Raw genomic sequence first — 19,276 nt, 5'->3', positions numbered from 1 at the left:
CCCTGTTCGAACGATTCCTTTTTAACAGATAATGAAATATATTAATATTAGACTGCTTGATATCCTGGTCATATTTATATACAAATGTACGCCTGAGCCGGGATGGCTTTTCACGTAAGGGTCCTTTTTAACAGATATTTAAATATATTAATATTAGACTACTGGATTACCCTGGTCATATCTGTATACAAATATGGCATGGCTAAACATTGTGAGCCAGAATAGCTCAGTCGAAGCGCATTATGCTTTAAATCTAAGGGTCCATTCTGTCAATGTATCGCCGTTCATCAGTGTGTGTCGTGGTAGCTTTTATCCTAAGGGTCCAGGGTAAAAGTCCCTGTTCGGACGATTCCTTTTTAACAGATAATGAAATATATTAATATTAGACTGCTTGATATCCTGGTCATATCTATATACGAATGTACGGTGGCTAAGTCGGTGGAGCATTAGGCTTTGAACCTAAGGGTCCAGGGTTCAAATCCCTGTTCGGGCGGGTGCGTTTTTTAAGAGAAAATAATACCGGTTTCTGTTAGACCGTTTAGGCATTCTGTCAATGTGTCGCCGTTCATCAGCGTGGGCCGAGATGGCTTATGACGTAAGGGCCCAGGGTACATGTCCGTGTTCGGGCGATTTATTTTTTAACATATATTGAAATATATTAATATTAAGACTGCTTGAATACCGTGGTCATACGTTTATGCATATATAGCAGAGGGAAGCGTTGTGAGCCGGGTTAGCTCAGTCGGTAGAGCATTACTGTTTTAACTTAAGGGTCCAGGCTTCAAGCGCCTGTTCGTGCGGGTGCATTTCTTAAGGTATAAAAAAACCTGTTTCTGTTAGAGCGCTTAGGCATTCTCTCAATGAATCGCCGTTAATCAGCGTGAGTCGGGGTATTTTTTAACGTGAGGGTTCAGGGTACAAGTACATGTCTTGGCAATTCATTTTAACAGATAATGATATATATTAATATTAGAGTGCATGAATATCCTTATCATATCTAACTGCAGACGTACGGTGGCTGATCGTCCTGAGCCCGGATAGCTCAGTCGGTTGAGCATTAGGTTTTTGAATTAAGGGTCCTTGGTTCAAATCTCTGTTCGGGCGGGTTCATTCTTTAAGAGACAATGAAACCGGTTTCTGTTAGTTCGCTTAGGTTTTGTGTCAATGTGTCGCCGTTATCAGCGTGTGCCGGGATGGCTTTTAACGTAAAGGGCTAGGGTACAAGACCTGTTCGTATGATTATACAATTATAGCTGGGTAAACATTGTGAGCCCGGATAGCTCAGTCGGTAGAGCGTTAGGCTTTTAACCTAAGGGTCCAGGCTTCAAATCCCTGTTCGGGCGGGTAAATTCTTTTGGAGATAATAAAATCTATTTCTGTTAGACCGCTTAGGCATTCTGTCAATGTATCGCTGTTCATCAGCGTGAGTCGTGGTAGCTGTTATCCTAAGGGTCCAGGGTACAAGTCCCTGTCCGGTCGATCCCGTTTTAAGACATAATGAAATACATTAATATTAGACTGCTTGAATATCCTGGTCATATTTATATACAAATGTACGCCTGAGCCGGGATGGCTTTTCACGTAAGGGTCCTTTTTAACAGATATTTAAATATATTAATATTAGACTACTGGATTACCCTGGTCATATCTGTATACAAATAAGGCATGGCTAAACATTGTGAGCCAGAATAGCTCAGTCGAAGCGCATTATGGTTTAAATCTAAGGGTCCATTCTGTCAATGTATCGCCGTTCATCAGCGTGAGTCGTGGTAGCTTTTATCCTAAGGGTCCAGGGTACAAGTCCTTGTTCGGACGTTTCCGTTTTAACAGATAATGAAATATATTAATATTAGACTGCTTGAATATCCTGGTCATATACGAATGTACGGTGGCTAATGGCCGTGAGCCCGGATAGCTCAGTCGGTAGAGCATTAGGCTTTTAACCTAAGGGTCCAGGGTTCAAGTCCCTGTTCGGGCGGGTGCATTTTTTAAGAGATAAGAAAACCGGTTTCTGTTAGATCGCTTAGGTTTTCTGTCAATGTGTCGCCGTTATCACCGTGAGACGGGATAGCTTTTAACGTAAGGTCCAGGGTACGAGGCCTTGCTTGGGCGATTGCTTTTTTCATCATCATCATCATCATCATCTGTTTACCCTCCAGGTGCGGTTTTTCCCTCGGACTTGGCGAGGGATCCCACCTCTACCGCCTCAAGGGCAGTGTCCTGGAGCTTCAGACTCCTGGTCTGGGGATACAACTGGGGAGTATGACCAGTACCTCGCCCGGGCGGCCTCACCTGCTATGCTGAACAGGGGCCTTGTGGAGGGATGGGAAGATTGGAAGGGATAGACAAGGAAGAGGGAAGGAAGCGGCCGTGGCCTTAACTTACGTACCATCCCGGCATTCGCCTGGAGGAGAAGTGGGAAACCACGGAAAACCACTTCCAGGATGGCTGAGGTGGGAAGCGAACCCACCTCTACTCAGTTGACCTCCCGAGGCTGAGTGGACCCCGTTCCAGCCCTCGTACCACTTTTCAAATTTCGTGGCAGAGCCGGGAATCGAACCCCGGCCTCCGGGGGTGGCAGGTAATCACGCTAACCACTACGCCACAGAGGCGGACGATTGCTTTTTTTACAGATATTTAAATATATTAATATTAGACTACTGGAATATCTTAGTCATATCTGTATACAAATATAGCATGTCTAACAATTGTGAGTCGGGACAGCTCAGTCGGTAGAGCATTGGGCTTTTTAACGTAAGGGTCCAGGGTTCAAATCCTTTTTCGGGCGGGTGCTTTCTTTTGGAGATAATAATACCTGTTTCTGTTAGACCGTTTAGGCATTCTGTCAATGGGTCGCCGTTAATCAGCGTGGGCCGAGATGGCTTATGACGTAAGGGTCCAGGGTACATGTCCGTGTTCGGGCGATTTATTTTTTAACATATATTGAAATATATTAATATTAGACTGCTTGAATACCCTGGTCATACGTTTATGCAAAATATAGCAGAGGTAAGCATTGTGAGTCGGTAGAGCATTACTGTTTTAACTTAAGGGTCCAGGTTTCAAGCCCCTGTTCGTGCGCGTGCACCATTTAAGATATAATAAAATCTGTTTCTGTTAGACCGCTTAGGCATTCTGTTAATGTATCGCCGATAATCAGCATGAGCCGGGGTAGCTTTTAACCTAAGGGTCCATGGTGAAATTGCTGTTCGGGATGGTGAGTTCATCTAAGAGACAACAGAATATGTTTTTGTTAGTCCGCTTTTGCATCCTGTCAATGTAGCACACTTAATCCGCTTGGGTCCGGATATCTCATTGAGTAGCGCATTAGGCTTTTAACCTGAGCGTTCAGGATGCAAGTCCTGTTCGGGCGGTTGGTTTTTAACTGATTGTTCCGAGGTATCTGTGGAACAGCAGAGGTGACAGGAGGTGCGGGCGGTAATATGTCTCAACTTACGAAATTAAAGTTAATTTAAAACTTTAACAAATGTTATATTTTCTTTTCAAGATAAACAAATAACAGAATATAACAGGTACCAAGTAGCCGATCAACAGATTAAGAAAATACAATTTTAGTTCGTTACAAAATTTGGGCTTCGAGCCCGACACTCACGAACCTTGAGCTATGAGCCCAACTTTACCTACATCATCATCATCATCATCATCATCTGTTTACCCTCCAAGTTCGGCTTTTCCCTCGGACTCAGCGAGGGATCCCACCTCTACCGCCTCAAGGGCAGTGTCCTGGAGCTTCAGACACTTGGTCGTGGGATACAACTGGGGAGTATGACCAGTACCTCGCCCAGGCGGCCTCACCTGCTATGCTGAACAGGGGCCTTGTGGAGGGATGGGAAGATTGGAAGGGATAGGCAAGGATGAGGGAAGGAAGCGCCCGTGGCCTTAACTTACGTACCATCCCGGCATTCGCCTGGAGGAGAAGTGGGAAACCACGGAAAACCACTTCCAGGATGGCTGAGGTGGGAAGCGAACCCACCTCTACTCAGTTGACCTCCCGAGGCTGAGTGGACCCCGTTCCAGCCCTCGTACCACTTTTCAAATTTCGTGGCAGAGCCGGGAATCGAACCCGGGCCTCCGGGGGTGGCAGCTAATCACGCTAACCACTACACCACAGAGGCGGAGAGAGGAGTTTCAACTGGCGCAATATTTGAATTAGCGGCGTGGAGGTGTACCGCCTGGTACACTATAAGGATATATATTTACATTAGAATGCTTGAATATCCTGGTTACATACATATATATATATATATACAAATGTAGCCCTTCCAATAATAGCTCAGTCGGTAAGTATTAGGTTTTAACGTAAAGGAGAAGAGTTCAAGTCTCTGTTCGGGCGGGTATATATTGTAAGAGATGATAAATTCTAATTCTGTTAGACCGTTTAGGCATTCTGTCAATGTATCGCCGTTCATCAGCGTGAGTCTTGGTAGCTTTTATCCTAAGGGTCCAGGGAACAAGTCCCTGTTCGGGCGATTCCTTTTTAACAGATAATGAAATATATTAATATTAGAATGCTTGAATATCCTGATCATATGTATATACAAATGTACGGTGGCTCGGTGTCGTGAGCCCGGATAGCTCAGTCGGTAGAGCATTAGGCTTTTTAACCTAAGGGTCCAGGGTTCAAATCCCTGTTCGGGCGGGTGCATTCCTTTTGGAGATAATAAAACGTGTTTCTGTTAGACCGCATAGGCTTTCTGTCAATCTGTCGCCGTTAATCAGCGTGAGCCGGGATGGCTTTTAACGTAAGGGTCCGGGTTACAAGTCCGTGTTCGGGCGATTGCTTTTTAACATGTATTGAAATATATTAATATTAGACGGCTTGAATACCTTGGTAATCCGTTTATACAAATATAGCAGAGGTAAACATTGTGAGCCGGTATAGCTCAGTCGGTAGAGCATTACTGTTTTAACTTAAGGGTCCAGGCTTCAAGCGCCTGTTCGTGCGGGTGCATTTCTTAAGGTATAATAAAACCTGTTTCTGTTAGAGCGCTTAGGCTTTCTCACAATGAATCCCCGTTAATCAGCGTGAGTCGGGGTAGTTTCTAACGTGAGGGTTCAGGGTACAAGTACAAGCCTTGGCAATTCATTTTAACAGATAATGATACATATTAATATTAAAATGCATGGATATCCTTATCAGATCTAACTGCAGACGTACGGTGGCTGACCATCCTGAGCCGATTGCTTTTTTACAGATATTTAAATATATTAATATTAGACTACTGGAATATCTTAGTCATATCTGTATACAAATATAGCATGTCTAACAATTGTGAGCCGGGACAGCTCAGTCGGTAGAGCATTGGGCTTTTTAACGTAAGGGTCCAGGGTTCAAATCCTTTTTCGGCGAATGCTTTCTTTTGGAGATAATAATACCTGTTTCGGTTAGACCGCTTAGGCATTCTGTCAATGGGTAGCCGTTAATCAGCGTTGGCCGAGATGGCTTATGACGTAAGGGTCCAGTTTACAAGTCCGTGTTCGGGCGATTTATTTTTGAACATATATTGAAATATATTAATATTAGACTGCTTGAATACCCTGGTCATACGTTTATGAAAATATAGCAGAGGTAAGCATTGTGAGCCGGCGTAGCTCAGTCGGTAGAGCATTACTGTTTTAGCTTAAGGGTCTTGGTCGGGGGGATACAACTGGGGAGAATGACCAGTACCTCGCCCAGGCGGCCTCACCTGCTATGCTGAACAGGGGCCTTGTGGAGGGATGGGAAGATTGGAAGGGAGAGACAAGAGGGAAGGAAGCGGCCGTGGCCTTAAGTTAGGTACCATCCCGGCATTCGCCTGGAGGAAAAGTGGGAAACCACGGAAAACCACTTCGAGGATGGCTGAGGCGGGATTCGAACCCACCTCTACTCAGTTGACTTCCCGAGGCTGAGTGGACCCCGTTCCAGCCCTCGTACCACTTTTCAAATTTTCGTGGCAGAGCCGGGAATCGAACCCGGACCTCCGGGGGTGGCAGCTAATCACGCTAATCATCATGAAATATATTAATATTAGTCTGCTTGAATATCCTGGTCATATTTATATACAAATGTACGCGTGAGCCGGGATGGCTTTTAACGTAAGGGTCCCTTTTTAACAGATATTTAATTATATTAATATTAGACTACTGGATTACCCTGGTCATAATTGTATACAATTATGGCTTTGCTGAACATTGTGAGCCAGGATAGCTCAGTCGAAGCGCATTATGGTTTAAATCTAAGGGTCCATTCTGTCAATGTACCGCCGTTCATCAGCGTGAGTCTTGGTAGCTTTTATCCTAAGGCCCAGGGTACAAGTCCCTGTTCGGACGATTCCTTTTTAACAGATAATGAAATATATAAATATGAGACTGCTTGAATATCCTGGTCATATCTATATACGAATGTGCGGTGGCTAAGAGCCGAAAGCCCGGATAGCTCAGTCGGTAGAGCATTAGGCTTTTAACCTAAGGGTCCAGGGTTCAAATCCCTGTTCGGGCGGGTGCTTTTTTTAAGAGAAAATAATACCGGTTTCTGTTAGACCGTTTAGGCATTCTGTCAATGTGTCGCCGTTAATCAGCGTGGCCGAGATGGCTTATGACGTAAGGGTCCAGGGTACATGTCCGTGTTCGGGCGATTTATTTTTTAACATATATTGAAATATATTAATATTAAGACTGCTTGAATACCGTGGTCATACGTTTATGCATATATAGCAGAGGTAAGCGTTGTGAGCCGGGGTAGCTCAGTCGGTAGAGCATTACTGTTTTAACTTAAGGATCCAGGCTTCAAGCGCCTGTTCGTGCGGGTGCATTTCTAAGGTATAATAAAACCTGTTTCTGTTAGAGCGCTTAGGCATTCTCTCAATGAATCGCCGTTAATCAGAGTGAGTCGGGGTATTTTTTAACGTGAGGGTTCAGGGTACAAGTACATGCCTTTGCAATTCATTTTTAACAGATAATGATATATATTAATATTAGAGTGCATAAATATCCTTATCATATCTAACTGCAGACGTACGGTGGCTGACCGTCCTGAGCCCGGATATCTCAGTCGGTTGAGCATTAGGTTTTTGAATTAAGGGTCCGTGGTTCAAATCTCTGTTCGGGCGGGTGCATTCTTTAAGAGACAATGAAACCGGTTGCTGTTAGTTCGCTTAGGTTTTCTGTCAATGTGTCGCCGTTATCAGCGTGTGCCGGGATGGCTTTTAACGTAAGGGGCTAGGGTACAAGACCTGTTCGTACGTTTATACAATTATAGCATGGGTAAGCATTGTGAGCCCGGATAGCTCAGTCGGTAGAGCGTTAGGCTTTTAACCTAAGGGTCCAGGGTACAAGTCCCTGTCCGGTCGATCCCGTTTTAAGACATAATGAAATATATTAATATTAGACTGCTTGAATATCCTGGTCATATTTATATACAAATGTACGCCTGAGCCGGGATGGCTTTTCACGTAAGGGTCCTTTTTAACAGATATTTAAATATATTAATATTAGACTACTGGATTACCGTGGTCATATCTGTATACAAATAAGGCATGGCTAAACATTGTGAGCCAGAATACCCCACGCGAAGCGCATTATGGTTTAAATCTAAGGGTCCATTCTGTCAATGTATCGCCGTTCATCAGCGTGAGTCGTGGTAGCTTTTATCCTAAGGGTCCAGAGTACAAGCCCCTGTTCGGACGTTTCCTTTTTAACAGATAATGAAATATATTAATATTAGACTGCTTGAATATCCTGGTCATATACGAATGTACGGTGGCTAAGGACCGTGAGCCCGGATAGCTCAGTCGGTAGAGCATTAGGCTTTTAACCTAAGGGTATAGGGTTCAAATCCCTGTTCGGGCGGGTGCATTTTTTAAGAGATAATAAAACCGGTTTCTGTCAGATCGCTTAGGTTTTCTGTCAATGTGTCTCCGTTATCACCGTGAGCCGGGATAGCTTTTAACGCAAGGTCCAGGGTACGAGTCCCTGCTTGGGCGATTGCTTTTTTCATCATCATCATCATCATCATCATCATCTGTTTACCCTCCAGGTGCGGTTTTTCCCTCGTACTTGGCGAGGGATCCCACCTCTACCGCCTCAAGGGCAGTGTCCTGGAGCTTCAGACTCTTGGTCGGGGGATACAACTGGGGAGTATGACCAGTACCTCGCCCAGGCGGCCTCACCTGCTATGCTGAACAGGGGCCTTGTGGAGGGATGGGAAGATTGGAAGGGATAGGCAAGGATGAGGGAAGGAAGCGCCCGTGGCCTTAACTTACGTACCATCCCGGCATTCGCCTGGAGGAGAAGTGGGAAACCACGGAAAACCACTTCCAGGATGGCTGAGGTGGGAAGCGAACCCACCTCTACTCAGTTGACCTCCCGAGGCTGAGTGGACCCCGTTCCAGCCCTCGTACCACTTTTCAAATTTCGTGGCAGAGCCGGGAATCGAACCCGGGCCTCCGGGGGTGGCAGCTAATCACGCTAACCACTACACCACAGAGGCGGAGAGAGGAGTTTCAACTGGCGCAATATTTGAATTAGCGGCGTGGAGGTGTACCGCCTGGTACACTATAAGGATATATATTTACATTAGAATGCTTGAATATCCTGGTTACATACATATATATATATATATACAAATGTAGCCCTTCCAATAATAGCTCAGTCGGTAAGTATTAGGTTTTAACGTAAAGGAGAAGAGTTCAAGTCTCTGTTCGGGCGGGTATATATTGTAAGAGATGATAAATTCTAATTCTGTTAGACCGTTTAGGCATTCTGTCAATGTATCGCCGTTCATCAGCGTGAGTCTTGGTAGCTTTTATCCTAAGGGTCCAGGGAACAAGTCCCTGTTCGGGCGATTCCTTTTTAACAGATAATGAAATATATTAATATTAGAATGCTTGAATATCCTGATCATATGTATATACAAATGTACGGTGGCTCGGTGTCGTGAGCCCGGATAGCTCAGTCGGTAGAGCATTAGGCTTTTTAACCTAAGGGTCCAGGGTTCAAATCCCTGTTCGGGCGGGTGCATTCCTTTTGGAGATAATAAAACGTGTTTCTGTTAGACCGCATAGGCTTTCTGTCAATCTGTCGCCGTTAATCAGCGTGAGCCGGGATGGCTTTTAACGTAAGGGTCCGGGTTACAAGTCCGTGTTCGGGCGATTGCTTTTTAACATGTATTGAAATATATTAATATTAGACGGCTTGAATACCTTGGTAATCCGTTTATACAAATATAGCAGAGGTAAACATTGTGAGCCGGTATAGCTCAGTCGGTAGAGCATTACTGTTTTAACTTAAGGGTCCAGGCTTCAAGCGCCTGTTCGTGCGGGTGCATTTCTTAAGGTATAATAAAACCTGTTTCTGTTAGAGCGCTTAGGCTTTCTCACAATGAATCCCCGTTAATCAGCGTGAGTCGGGGTAGTTTCTAACGTGAGGGTTCAGGGTACAAGTACAAGCCTTGGCAATTCATTTTAACAGATAATGATACATATTAATATTAAAATGCATGGATATCCTTATCAGATCTAACTGCAGACGTACGGTGGCTGACCATCCTGAGCCGATTGCTTTTTTACAGATATTTAAATATATTAATATTAGACTACTGGAATATCTTAGTCATATCTGTATACAAATATAGCATGTCTAACAATTGTGAGCCGGGACAGCTCAGTCGGTAGAGCATTGGGCTTTTTAACCTAAGGGTCCAGGGTTCAAATCCTTTTTCGGCGAATGCTTTCTTTTGGAGATAATAATACCTGTTTCGGTTAGACCGCTTAGGCATTCTGTCAATGGGTAGCCGTTAATCAGCGTTGGCCGAGATGGCTTATGACGTAAGGGTCCAGTTTACAAGTCCGTGTTCGGGCGATTTATTTTTGAACATATATTGAAATATATTAATATTAGACTGCTTGAATACCCTGGTCATACGTTTATGAAAATATAGCAGAGGTAAGCATTGTGAGCCGGCGTAGCTCAGTCGGTAGAGCATTACTGTTTTAGCTTAAGGGTCTTGGTCGGGGGGATACAACTGGGGAGAATGACCAGTACCTCGCCCAGGCGGCCTCACCTGCTATGCTGAACAGGGGCCTTGTGGAGGGATGGGAAGATTGGAAGGGAGAGACAAGAGGGAAGGAAGCGGCCGTGGCCTTAAGTTAGGTACCATCCCGGCATTCGCCTGGAGGAAAAGTGGGAAACCACGGAAAACCACTTCGAGGATGGCTGAGGCGGGATTCGAACCCACCTCTACTCAGTTGACTTCCCGAGGCTGAGTGGACCCCGTTCCATCCCTCGTACCACTTTTCAAATTTTCGTGGCAGAGCCGGGAATCGAACCCGGACCTCCGGGGGTGGCAGCTAATCACGCTAATCATCATGAAATATATTAATATTAGTCTGCTTGAATATCCTGGTCATATTTATATACAAATGTACGCGTGAGCCGGGATGGCTTTTAACGTAAGGGTCCCTTTTTAACAGATATTTAATTATATTAATATTAGACTACTGGATTACCCTGGTCATAATTGTATACAATTATGGCTTTGCTGAACATTGTGAGCCAGGATAGCTCAGTCGAAGCGCATTATGGTTTAAATCTAAGGGTCCATTCTGTCAATGTACCGCCGTTCATCAGCGTGAGTCTTGGTAGCTTTTATCCTAAGGCCCAGGGTACAAGTCCCTGTTCGGACGATTCCTTTTTAACAGATAATGAAATATATAAATATGAGACTGCTTGAATATCCTGGTCATATCTATATACGAATGTGCGGTGGCTAAGAGCCGAAAGCCCGGATAGCTCAGTCGGTAGAGCATTAGGCTTTTAACCTAAGGGTCCAGGGTTCAAATCCCTGTTCGGGCGGGTGCGTTTTTTAAGAGAAAATAATACCGGTTTCTGTTAGACCGTTTAGGCATTCTGTCAATGTGTCGCCGTTAATCAGCGTGGCCGAGATGGCTTATGACGTAAGGGTCCAGGGTACATGTCCGTGTTCGGGCGATTTATTTTTTAACATATATTGAAATATATTAATATTAAGACTGCTTGAATACCGTGGTCATACGTTTATGCATATATAGCAGAGGTAAGCGTTGTGAGCCGGGGTAGCTCAGTCGGTAGAGCATTACTGTTTTAACTTAAGGATCCAGGCTTCAAGCGCCTGTTCGTGCGGGTGCATTTCTAAGGTATAATAAAACCTGTTTCTGTTAGAGCGCTTAGGCATTCTCTCAATGAATCGCCGTTAATCAGAGTGAGTCGGGGTATTTTTTAACGTGAGGGTTCAGGGTACAAGTACATGCCTTTGCAATTCATTTTTAACAGATAATGATATATATTAATATTAGAGTGCATAAATATCCTTATCATATCTAACTGCAGACGTACGGTGGCTGACCGTCCTGAGCCCGGATATCTCAGTCGGTTGAGCATTAGGTTTTTGAATTAAGGGTCCGTGGTTCAAATCTCTGTTCGGGCGGGTGCATTCTTTAAGAGACAATGAAACCGGTTGCTGTTAGTTCGCTTAGGTTTTCTGTCAATGTGTCGCCGTTATCAGCGTGTGCCGGGATGGCTTTTAACGTAAGGGGCTAGGGTACAAGACCTGTTCGTACGTTTATACAATTATAGCATGGGTAAACATTGTGAGCCCGGATAGCTCAGTCGGTAGAGCGTTAGGCTTTTAACCTAAGGGTCCAGGGTACAAGTCCCTGTCCGGTCGATCCCGTTTTAAGACATAATGAAATATATTAATATTAGACTGCTTGAATATCCTGGTCATATTTATATACAAATGTACGCCTGAGCCGGGATGGCTTTTCACGTAAGGGTCCTTTTTAACAGATATTTAAATATATTAATATTAGACTACTGGATTACCGTGGTCATATCTGTATACAAATAAGGCATGGCTAAACATTGTGAGCCAGAATACCCCACGCGAAGCGCATTATGGTTTAAATCTAAGGGTCCATTCTGTCAATGTATCGCCGTTCATCAGCGTGAGTCGTGGTAGCTTTTATCCTAAGGGTCCAGAGTACAAGCCCCTGTTCGGACGTTTCCTTTTTAACAGATAATGAAATATATTAATATTAGACTGCTTGAATATCCTGGTCATATACGAATGTACGGTGGCTAAGGACCGTGAGCCCGGATAGCTCAGTCGGTAGAGCATTAGGCTTTTAACCTAAGGGTATAGGGTTCAAATCCCTGTTCGGGCGGGTGCATTTTTTAAGAGATAATAAAACCGGTTTCTGTTAGATCGCTTAGGTTTTCTGTCAATGTGTCTCCGTTATCACCGTGAGCCGGGATAGCTTTTAACGCAAGGTCCAGGGTACGAGTCCCTGCTTGGGCGATTGCTTTTTTCATCATCATCATCATCATCATCATCATCTGTTTACCCTCCAGGTGCGGTTTTTCCCTCGTACTTGGCGAGGGATCCCACCTCTACCGCCTCAAGGGCAGTGTCCTGGAGCTTCAGACTCTTGGTCGGGGGATACAACTGGGGAGTATGACCAGTACCTCGCCCAGGCGGCCTCACCTGCTATGCTGAACAGGGGCCTTGTGGAGGGATGGGAAGATTGGAAGGGATAGACAAGGAAGAGGGAAGGAAGCGGCCGTGGCCTTAACTTACGTACCATCCCGGCATTCGCCTGGAGGAGAAGTGGGAAACCACGGAAAATCACTTCCAGGATGGCTGAGGTGGGAAGCGAACCCACCTCTACTCAGTTGAGTGGACCCCGTTCCAGCCCTCGTACCACTTTTCAAATTTCGTGGCAGAGCCGGGAATCGAACCCGACCCTCCGGGGGTGGCAGGTCATCACGCTAACCACTACACCACAGAGGCGGACGATTGCTTTTTTACAGATATTTAAATATATTAATATTAGACTACTGGAATAACTTAGTCATATCTGTATACAAATATAGCATGTCTAACAATTGTGAGCCGGGACAGCTCAGTCGGTAGAGCATTGGGCTTTTAACCTAAGGGTCCAGGATTCAAATCCTTTTTCGGGCGGGTGCTTTCTTTTGGAGATAATAATACCTGTTTCTGTTAGACCGTTTAGGCATTCTGTCAATGTGTCGCCGTTAATCAGCGTGGGCCGAGATGGCTTATGACGTAAGGGTCCATGGTACATGTCCGTGTTCGGGCGATTTATTTTTTAACATATATTGAAATATATTAATATTAGACTGCTTGAATACCCTGGTCATACGTTTATGCAAAATATAGCAGAGATAAGCATTGTGAGCCGGGGTAGCTCAGTCGGTAGAGCATTACTGTTTTAACTTAAGGGTCCAGGTTTCAAGCCCCTGTTCGTGCGCGTGCACCATTTAAGATATAATAAAATCTGTTTCTTTTAGCCCGTTTAGGCATTCTGTTAATGTATCGCCGATAATCAGCATGAGCCGGGGTAGCTTTTAACCTAAGGGTCCATGGTGAAATTGCTGTTCGGGATGGTGAGTTCATCTAAGAGACAACAGAATATGTTTTTGTTAGTCCGCTTTTGCATCCTGTCAATGTAGCACACTTAATCCGCTTGGGTCCGGATATCTCAGTGAGTAGCGCATTAGGCTTTTAACCTGAGCGTTCAGGATGCAAGTCCTGTTCGGGCGGTTGGTTTTTAACTGATTGTTTCGAGGTATCTGTGGAACAGCAGAGGTGACAGAAGGTGCGGGCGGGAATATGTCTCAACTTACGAAATTAAAGTTAATTTAAAACTTTAACAAATCTTATATTTTCTTTTCAAGATAAACAAATAACAGAATATAACAGGTACCAAGTAGCCGATCAACAGATTAAGAAAATACAATTTTTGTCATCATCATCATCATCATCATCTGTTTACCCTCCAGGTTCGGCTTTTCCCTCGGACACAGCGAGGGATCCCACCTCTACCGCCTCAAGGGCAGTGTCCTGGAGCTTCAGACTCTTGGTCGGGGATACAACTGGGGAGAATGACCAGTACCTCGCCCAGGCGGCCTCACCTGCTATGCTGAACAGGGGCCTTGTGGAGGGATAGGAATATTGGAAGGGATAGGCAAGGATGAGGGAAGGAAGCGGCCGTGGCCTTAAGTTAGGTACCATCCCGGCATTTGCCTGGAGGTGAAGTGGGAAACCACGGAAAACCACTTCGAGGATGGCTGAGGTGGGAATCGAACCCACCTCTACTCAGTTGACCTCCCGAGGCTGAGTGGACCCCGTTCCAGCCCTCGTACCACTTTTCAAATTTCGTGGCAGAGCCGGGAATCGAACCCGGACCTCCGGGGATGGCAGCTAATCACGCTAACCACTACACCACAGAGGCAGACTCTTTACCTACATGCCAAGTTCAAACAAAGGGGCAGAAAACCCCAATCATGCCAAGGAGCAGTGGCTCCTGATTACCATATTAAGCCTCCTCGAGGCACACAGAAACCATATTTAAGAAAGGGCAAACCCGCTCTCAAGGTTCAAGCCCATTAAAGGCCACTATAAACTATACTTCAAACTGTCCTCAAGGCATACCAAGAACAGGGGTAATAAATACCCAACCTACTGGGCCTATTCAGTAAAGAAGCAGGTTAATTACATGGCCCAAAATACCAACTTGACTGGAGGCGTAACTTGCATTCCTAATACACTTTTAAAACCTACTTGGCACTAGGCCGCATACACAAGGGCTAATCCCATACTAAAGAGGTGACTTGTAAAAGAGGACTTTATTACATTAAGAAAGGAAGAAACGGTTGTGAAAACAAAGTCACCTCAAAACAATAGGAGTGGGAGCTCGAGAGGGTTTAGCACTCTCTATCCCAATTTATAGTTAAAGAGACGAAGTTTTACCAAGTGTCTATTATAATTTAAAGATAGATTACATGAGAAAAGTTTCGAACCTGCACCGAGGGTTAAACTGCTGAGCTAGCGAGAAATGAAGTTATTAAATGGCCACTACCTTATAGATGAACTGCTGCCCGAGGAAAGAGGCGAAACCGCCCCCTGCTACATAATCACACTAGGAGAGATGTAACTGAAGTGGCGAGGAGACCAGAAAATCAGCAGTTTATATACCCTCGCGGAAAATTCGAGACGTTTCATGAATGATTACAACCCGCCCACAAATGTTATTGGATAACAGCAAAAACTAATACACCAGACGAAGAAGAAAGACCTTATTGGTGGAAAATAAATTACAGAAATTCCTGATTGGCTACATTCAAAACAGGCGGAAAGAAAGGATTATATTGCCAACCTACAACTGACAGAACAAAACTTATGAATACAAAATTTCTTCAAACAAACACAAATCGAAATAGACACATTTCAGAACACTTCAAAATTTACGGTAGTGACATCTTCCAAGAAACCTTTGAATTAGTACAGTTTGTTAAAGTTCAGGCGTTCTCCTGTAGAGGAGTTTCATCATCATCATCTGTTTACCCTCCAGGTTCGGTTTTACCCTCGGACTTAGCGAGGGATCCCACCTCTACCGCCTCAAGGGCAGTTTCCTGGAGCTCTTGGTCGGGGGATACAACTGGGGAGTATGACCAGTACCTCGCCCAGGTGGCCTCACCTGCTATGCTGAACAGGGGCGTTGTGGAGGGATGGGAAGATTGGAAGGGATAGGCAAGGAAGAGGGAAGGAAGCGGCCGTGGCCTTATGTTAGGTACCATCCCGGCATTCGCCTGGAGGAGAAGTGGGAAACCACGGAAAACCACTTCGAGGATGGCTGAGGTGGGAATCGAACCCACCTCTACTCAGTTGACTTCCCGAGGCTGAGTGGACCCCGTTCCAGCCCTCATACCACTTTTCAAATGTCGTGGCAGAGCCGGGAATCGAACCCGGACCTCCGGGGGTGGCAGCTAATCACGCTAACCACTACACCACAGAGGCGGAGAGAGGAGTTTCAACTGGCGCAATATTTGAATTAGCGGCGTGGAGGTGTACCGCCTGGTACACTATAAGGATATATATTTACATTAGAATGCATGAATATCCTGGTTACATACATATATATATACAAATGTAGCCCTTCCAATAATTGTTACCCCGGATAGCTCAGTCGGTAAGTATTAGGTTTTAACGTAAAGGAGAAGAGTTCAAGTCTCTGTTCGGGCGGGTATATATTGTAAGAGATGATAAATTCTAATTCTGTTAGACCGTTTAGGCATTCTGTCAATGTATCGCCTTTCATCAGCGTGAGTCGTGGTAGCTTTTATCCTAAAGGTCCAGGGAACAAGTCCCTGTTCGGGCGATTCCTTTTTAACAGATCATCATCATCATCATCCGTTTACCCTCCAGGTTCGGTTTTTCCCTCGGACTTAGCGAGGGATCCCACCTCAAGGGCAGTGTCCTGGAGCTTCAGACTCCTGGTCGGGGGATACAACTGGGGAGTATGACCAGTACCTCGCCCAGGCGGCCTCACCTGCTATGCTGAACAGTGGCCTTGTGGAGGGATGGGAGGATTGGAAGGGATAGGCAAGGAAAAGGGAAGGAAGCGGCCGTGGCCTTAAGTTAGGTACCATCCCGGCATTCGCCTGGAGGAGAAGTGGGAAACCACGGAAAACCACTTCCAGGATGGCTGAGGTGGGAATCGAACCCACCTCTACTCAGTTGACCTCCCGAGGCTGAGTGGACCCCGTTCCAGCCCTCGTACCACTTTTCAAATTCCGTGGCAGAGCCGGGAATCGAACCCGGGCCTCCGGGGGTGGCAGCTAATCACGCTAACCACTACACCACAGAGGCGGACTTTTAACAGATAATGAAATATATTAATATTAGACTGCTTGAATATCCTGATCATATGTATATACAAATGTACGGTGGCTAGGTGTCGTGAGCCCGGATAGCTCAGTCGGTAGAGCATTAGGCTTTTAACCTAAGGGTTCAAATCCCTGTTCGGGCGGGTGCATTCCTTTTGGAGATAATAAAACGTGTTTCTGTTAGACCGCATAGGCATTATGTCAATCTGTCGCCGTTAATCAGCGTGAGCCGGGATGGCTTTTAACGTAAGGGTCCGGGTTACAAGTCCGTGTTCGGGCGATTGCTTTTTAACATGTATTGAAATATATTAATATTAGACTGCTTGAATACCTTGGTAATCCGTTTATACAAATATAGCAGAGGTAAACATTGTGAGCCGGGATAGCTCAGTCGGTAGAGCATTACTGTTTTAACTTAAGGGTCCAGGCTTCAAGCGCCTGTTCGTGCGGGTGCATTTATAAGGTATAATAAAACCTGTTTCTGTTAGAGCGCTTAGGCATTCTCTCAATGAATCGCCGTTAATCAGAGTGAGTCGGGGTAGTTTTTAACGTGAGGGTTCAGGGTACAAGTACATGCCTTGGCAATTCATTTTTAACAGATAATCATCATCATCATCTGTTTACCCTCCAGGTTCGGTTTTTCCCTCGGACTTAGCGAGGGATCCCACCTCTACCGCCTCAAGGGCAGTGTCCTGGAGCTTCAGACTCTTGGTCGGGGGATACAACTGGGGAGTATGACCAGTACCTCGCCCAGGCGGCCTCACCTGCTATGCTGAGCAGGGGCCTTGTGGAGGGATGGGAAGATTGGAAGGGATAGGCAAGGAATAGGGAAGGAAGCGGCCGTGGCCTTAAGTTAGGTACCATCCCGGCATTCGCCTGGAGGAGAAGTGGGAAACCACGGAAAACCACTTCCAGGATGGCTGAGGTGGGAATCGAACCCACCTCTACTCAGTTGACCTCCCGAGGCTGAGTGGACCCCGTTCCAGCCCTCGTACCACTTTTCAAATTTTGTGGCAGAGCCGGGAATCGAACCCGGGCCTCCGGGGGTGGCAGCTAATCACGCTAACCACTACACCACAGAGGCGGACTTTTAACAGATAATGATATATATTAATATTAAAATGCATGGATATCCTTATCAGATCTAACTGCAGACGTACGGTGGCTGACCGTCCTGAGCCCGGGTAGCTCAGTCGGTAGAGCACTAAGTTTTTAAACTAAGGGTCCATGGTTCAAATCTCTGTTCGGGCAGGTGCAGGTTTCTATTAGATCGCTTAGGTTTTCTCTCAATGTGTCGCCGTCATCAGCGTGTGCCGGGATGGCCTTTAACGTAACGGGCTAGGTCCAAGACCTGTTCATACGTTTATACAAATATGGCATGCGTAAACATTGTGAGCCCGGATAGCTCAGTCGGTAGAGCATTATGGTTTTAAAATAAGGGTTAAAGCTTCTAGCCCCTGTTCGGGCACGTGCACTATTTAAGATATAACAAAAGCTGTTTCTGTTGGACCGCTTAGGCATTTTGTCAAACTATCGCCGTAATCAGCGTGAGCCGAGATGGCTTTTAACTTATGGTTCCAGGGTACGAGTCCCTGCTTGGGCGATTGCTTTTTTACAGATATTTAAATATATTAATATTAGACTACTGGAATATCTTAGTCATATCTGTATACAAATATAGCATGTCAAAAAATCGTGAGCCGGGACAGCTCAGTCGGTAGAGCATTGGGCTTTTAACCTAAGGGTCCAGGATTCAAATCCTTTTTCGGCGAGTGCTTTCTTTTGGAGATAATAATACCTGTTTCTGTTAGACCGTTTAGGCATTCTGTCAATGTGTCGCCGTTAATCAGCGTGGGCCGAGATGGCTTATGACGTAAGGGTCCAGGGTACAAGTCCGTGTTCGGGCGATTTATTTTTTAACATATATTGAAATATATTAATATTAGACTGCTTGAATACCCTGGTCATACGTTTATGCAAATATAGCAGAAGTAAGCATTGTGAGCCGGGGTAGCTCAGTCGGTAGAGCATTACTGTTTTAACTTAAGGGTCCAGGTTTCAAGCCCCTGTTCGTGCGCGTGCACCATTTAAGATATAATAAAATCTGTTTCTTTTAGCCCGTTTAGGCATTCTGTTAATGTATCGCCGATAATCAGCATGAGCCGGGGTAGCTTTTAACCTAAGGGTCCATGGTGAAATTGCTGTTCGGGATGGTGAGTTCATCTAAGAGACAACAGAATATGTTTTTGTTAGTCCGCTTTTGCATCCTGTCAATGTAGCACACTTAATCCGCTTGGGTCCGGATATCTCAGTGAGTAGCGCATTAGGCTTTTAACCTGAGCGTTCAGGATGCAAGTCCTGTTCGGGCGGTTGGTTTTTAACTGATTGTTTCGAGGTATCTGTGGAACAGCAGAGGTGACAGAAGGTGCGGGCGGGAATATGTCTCAACTTACGAAATTAAAGTTAATTTAAAACTTTAACAAATCTTATATTTTCTTTTCAAGATAAACAAATAACAGAATATAACAGGTACCAAGTAGCCGATCAACAG

At 45.2% G+C, this 19,276-nt stretch overlaps 8 non-coding genes across 8 annotated transcripts; all 8 read left to right on the top strand.

Annotated features, from left to right (window-relative positions):
• Positions 1-1,270: 1,270 nt before the first annotated feature.
• On the top strand, positions 1,271-1,343 carry TRNAK-UUU (transfer RNA lysine (anticodon UUU)). The gene has a single exon. It is a non-coding gene; the product is annotated as a tRNA-Lys (tRNA).
• Positions 1,344-1,905: 562 nt separating this feature from the next.
• TRNAK-UUU (transfer RNA lysine (anticodon UUU)) lies at positions 1,906-1,978 on the top strand. Its single transcript has one exon. It is a non-coding gene; the product is annotated as a tRNA-Lys (tRNA).
• A 4,448-nt stretch (positions 1,979-6,426) lies between these two features.
• TRNAK-UUU (transfer RNA lysine (anticodon UUU)) lies at positions 6,427-6,499 on the top strand. The gene has a single exon. It is a non-coding gene; the product is annotated as a tRNA-Lys (tRNA).
• A 777-nt stretch (positions 6,500-7,276) lies between these two features.
• TRNAK-UUU (transfer RNA lysine (anticodon UUU)) lies at positions 7,277-7,349 on the top strand. Its single transcript has one exon. It is a non-coding gene; the product is annotated as a tRNA-Lys (tRNA).
• A 426-nt stretch (positions 7,350-7,775) lies between these two features.
• On the top strand, positions 7,776-7,848 carry TRNAK-UUU (transfer RNA lysine (anticodon UUU)). Its single transcript has one exon. It is a non-coding gene; the product is annotated as a tRNA-Lys (tRNA).
• Positions 7,849-10,778: 2,930 nt separating this feature from the next.
• TRNAK-UUU (transfer RNA lysine (anticodon UUU)) lies at positions 10,779-10,851 on the top strand. The gene has a single exon. It is a non-coding gene; the product is annotated as a tRNA-Lys (tRNA).
• Positions 10,852-11,628: 777 nt separating this feature from the next.
• TRNAK-UUU (transfer RNA lysine (anticodon UUU)) lies at positions 11,629-11,701 on the top strand. The gene has a single exon. It is a non-coding gene; the product is annotated as a tRNA-Lys (tRNA).
• A 426-nt stretch (positions 11,702-12,127) lies between these two features.
• TRNAK-UUU (transfer RNA lysine (anticodon UUU)) lies at positions 12,128-12,200 on the top strand. The gene has a single exon. It is a non-coding gene; the product is annotated as a tRNA-Lys (tRNA).
• The last annotated feature ends 7,076 nt before the right edge of the window (positions 12,201-19,276 follow it).

The sequence above is a fragment of the Anabrus simplex genome, chromosome 3, assembly GCF_040414725.1.
Source record: "Anabrus simplex isolate iqAnaSimp1 chromosome 3, ASM4041472v1, whole genome shotgun sequence".
NCBI classification, from domain to species: Eukaryota; Metazoa; Arthropoda; class Insecta; order Orthoptera; family Tettigoniidae; genus Anabrus; species Anabrus simplex.
This window is presented reverse-complemented; position numbering and strand designations above follow the sequence as displayed.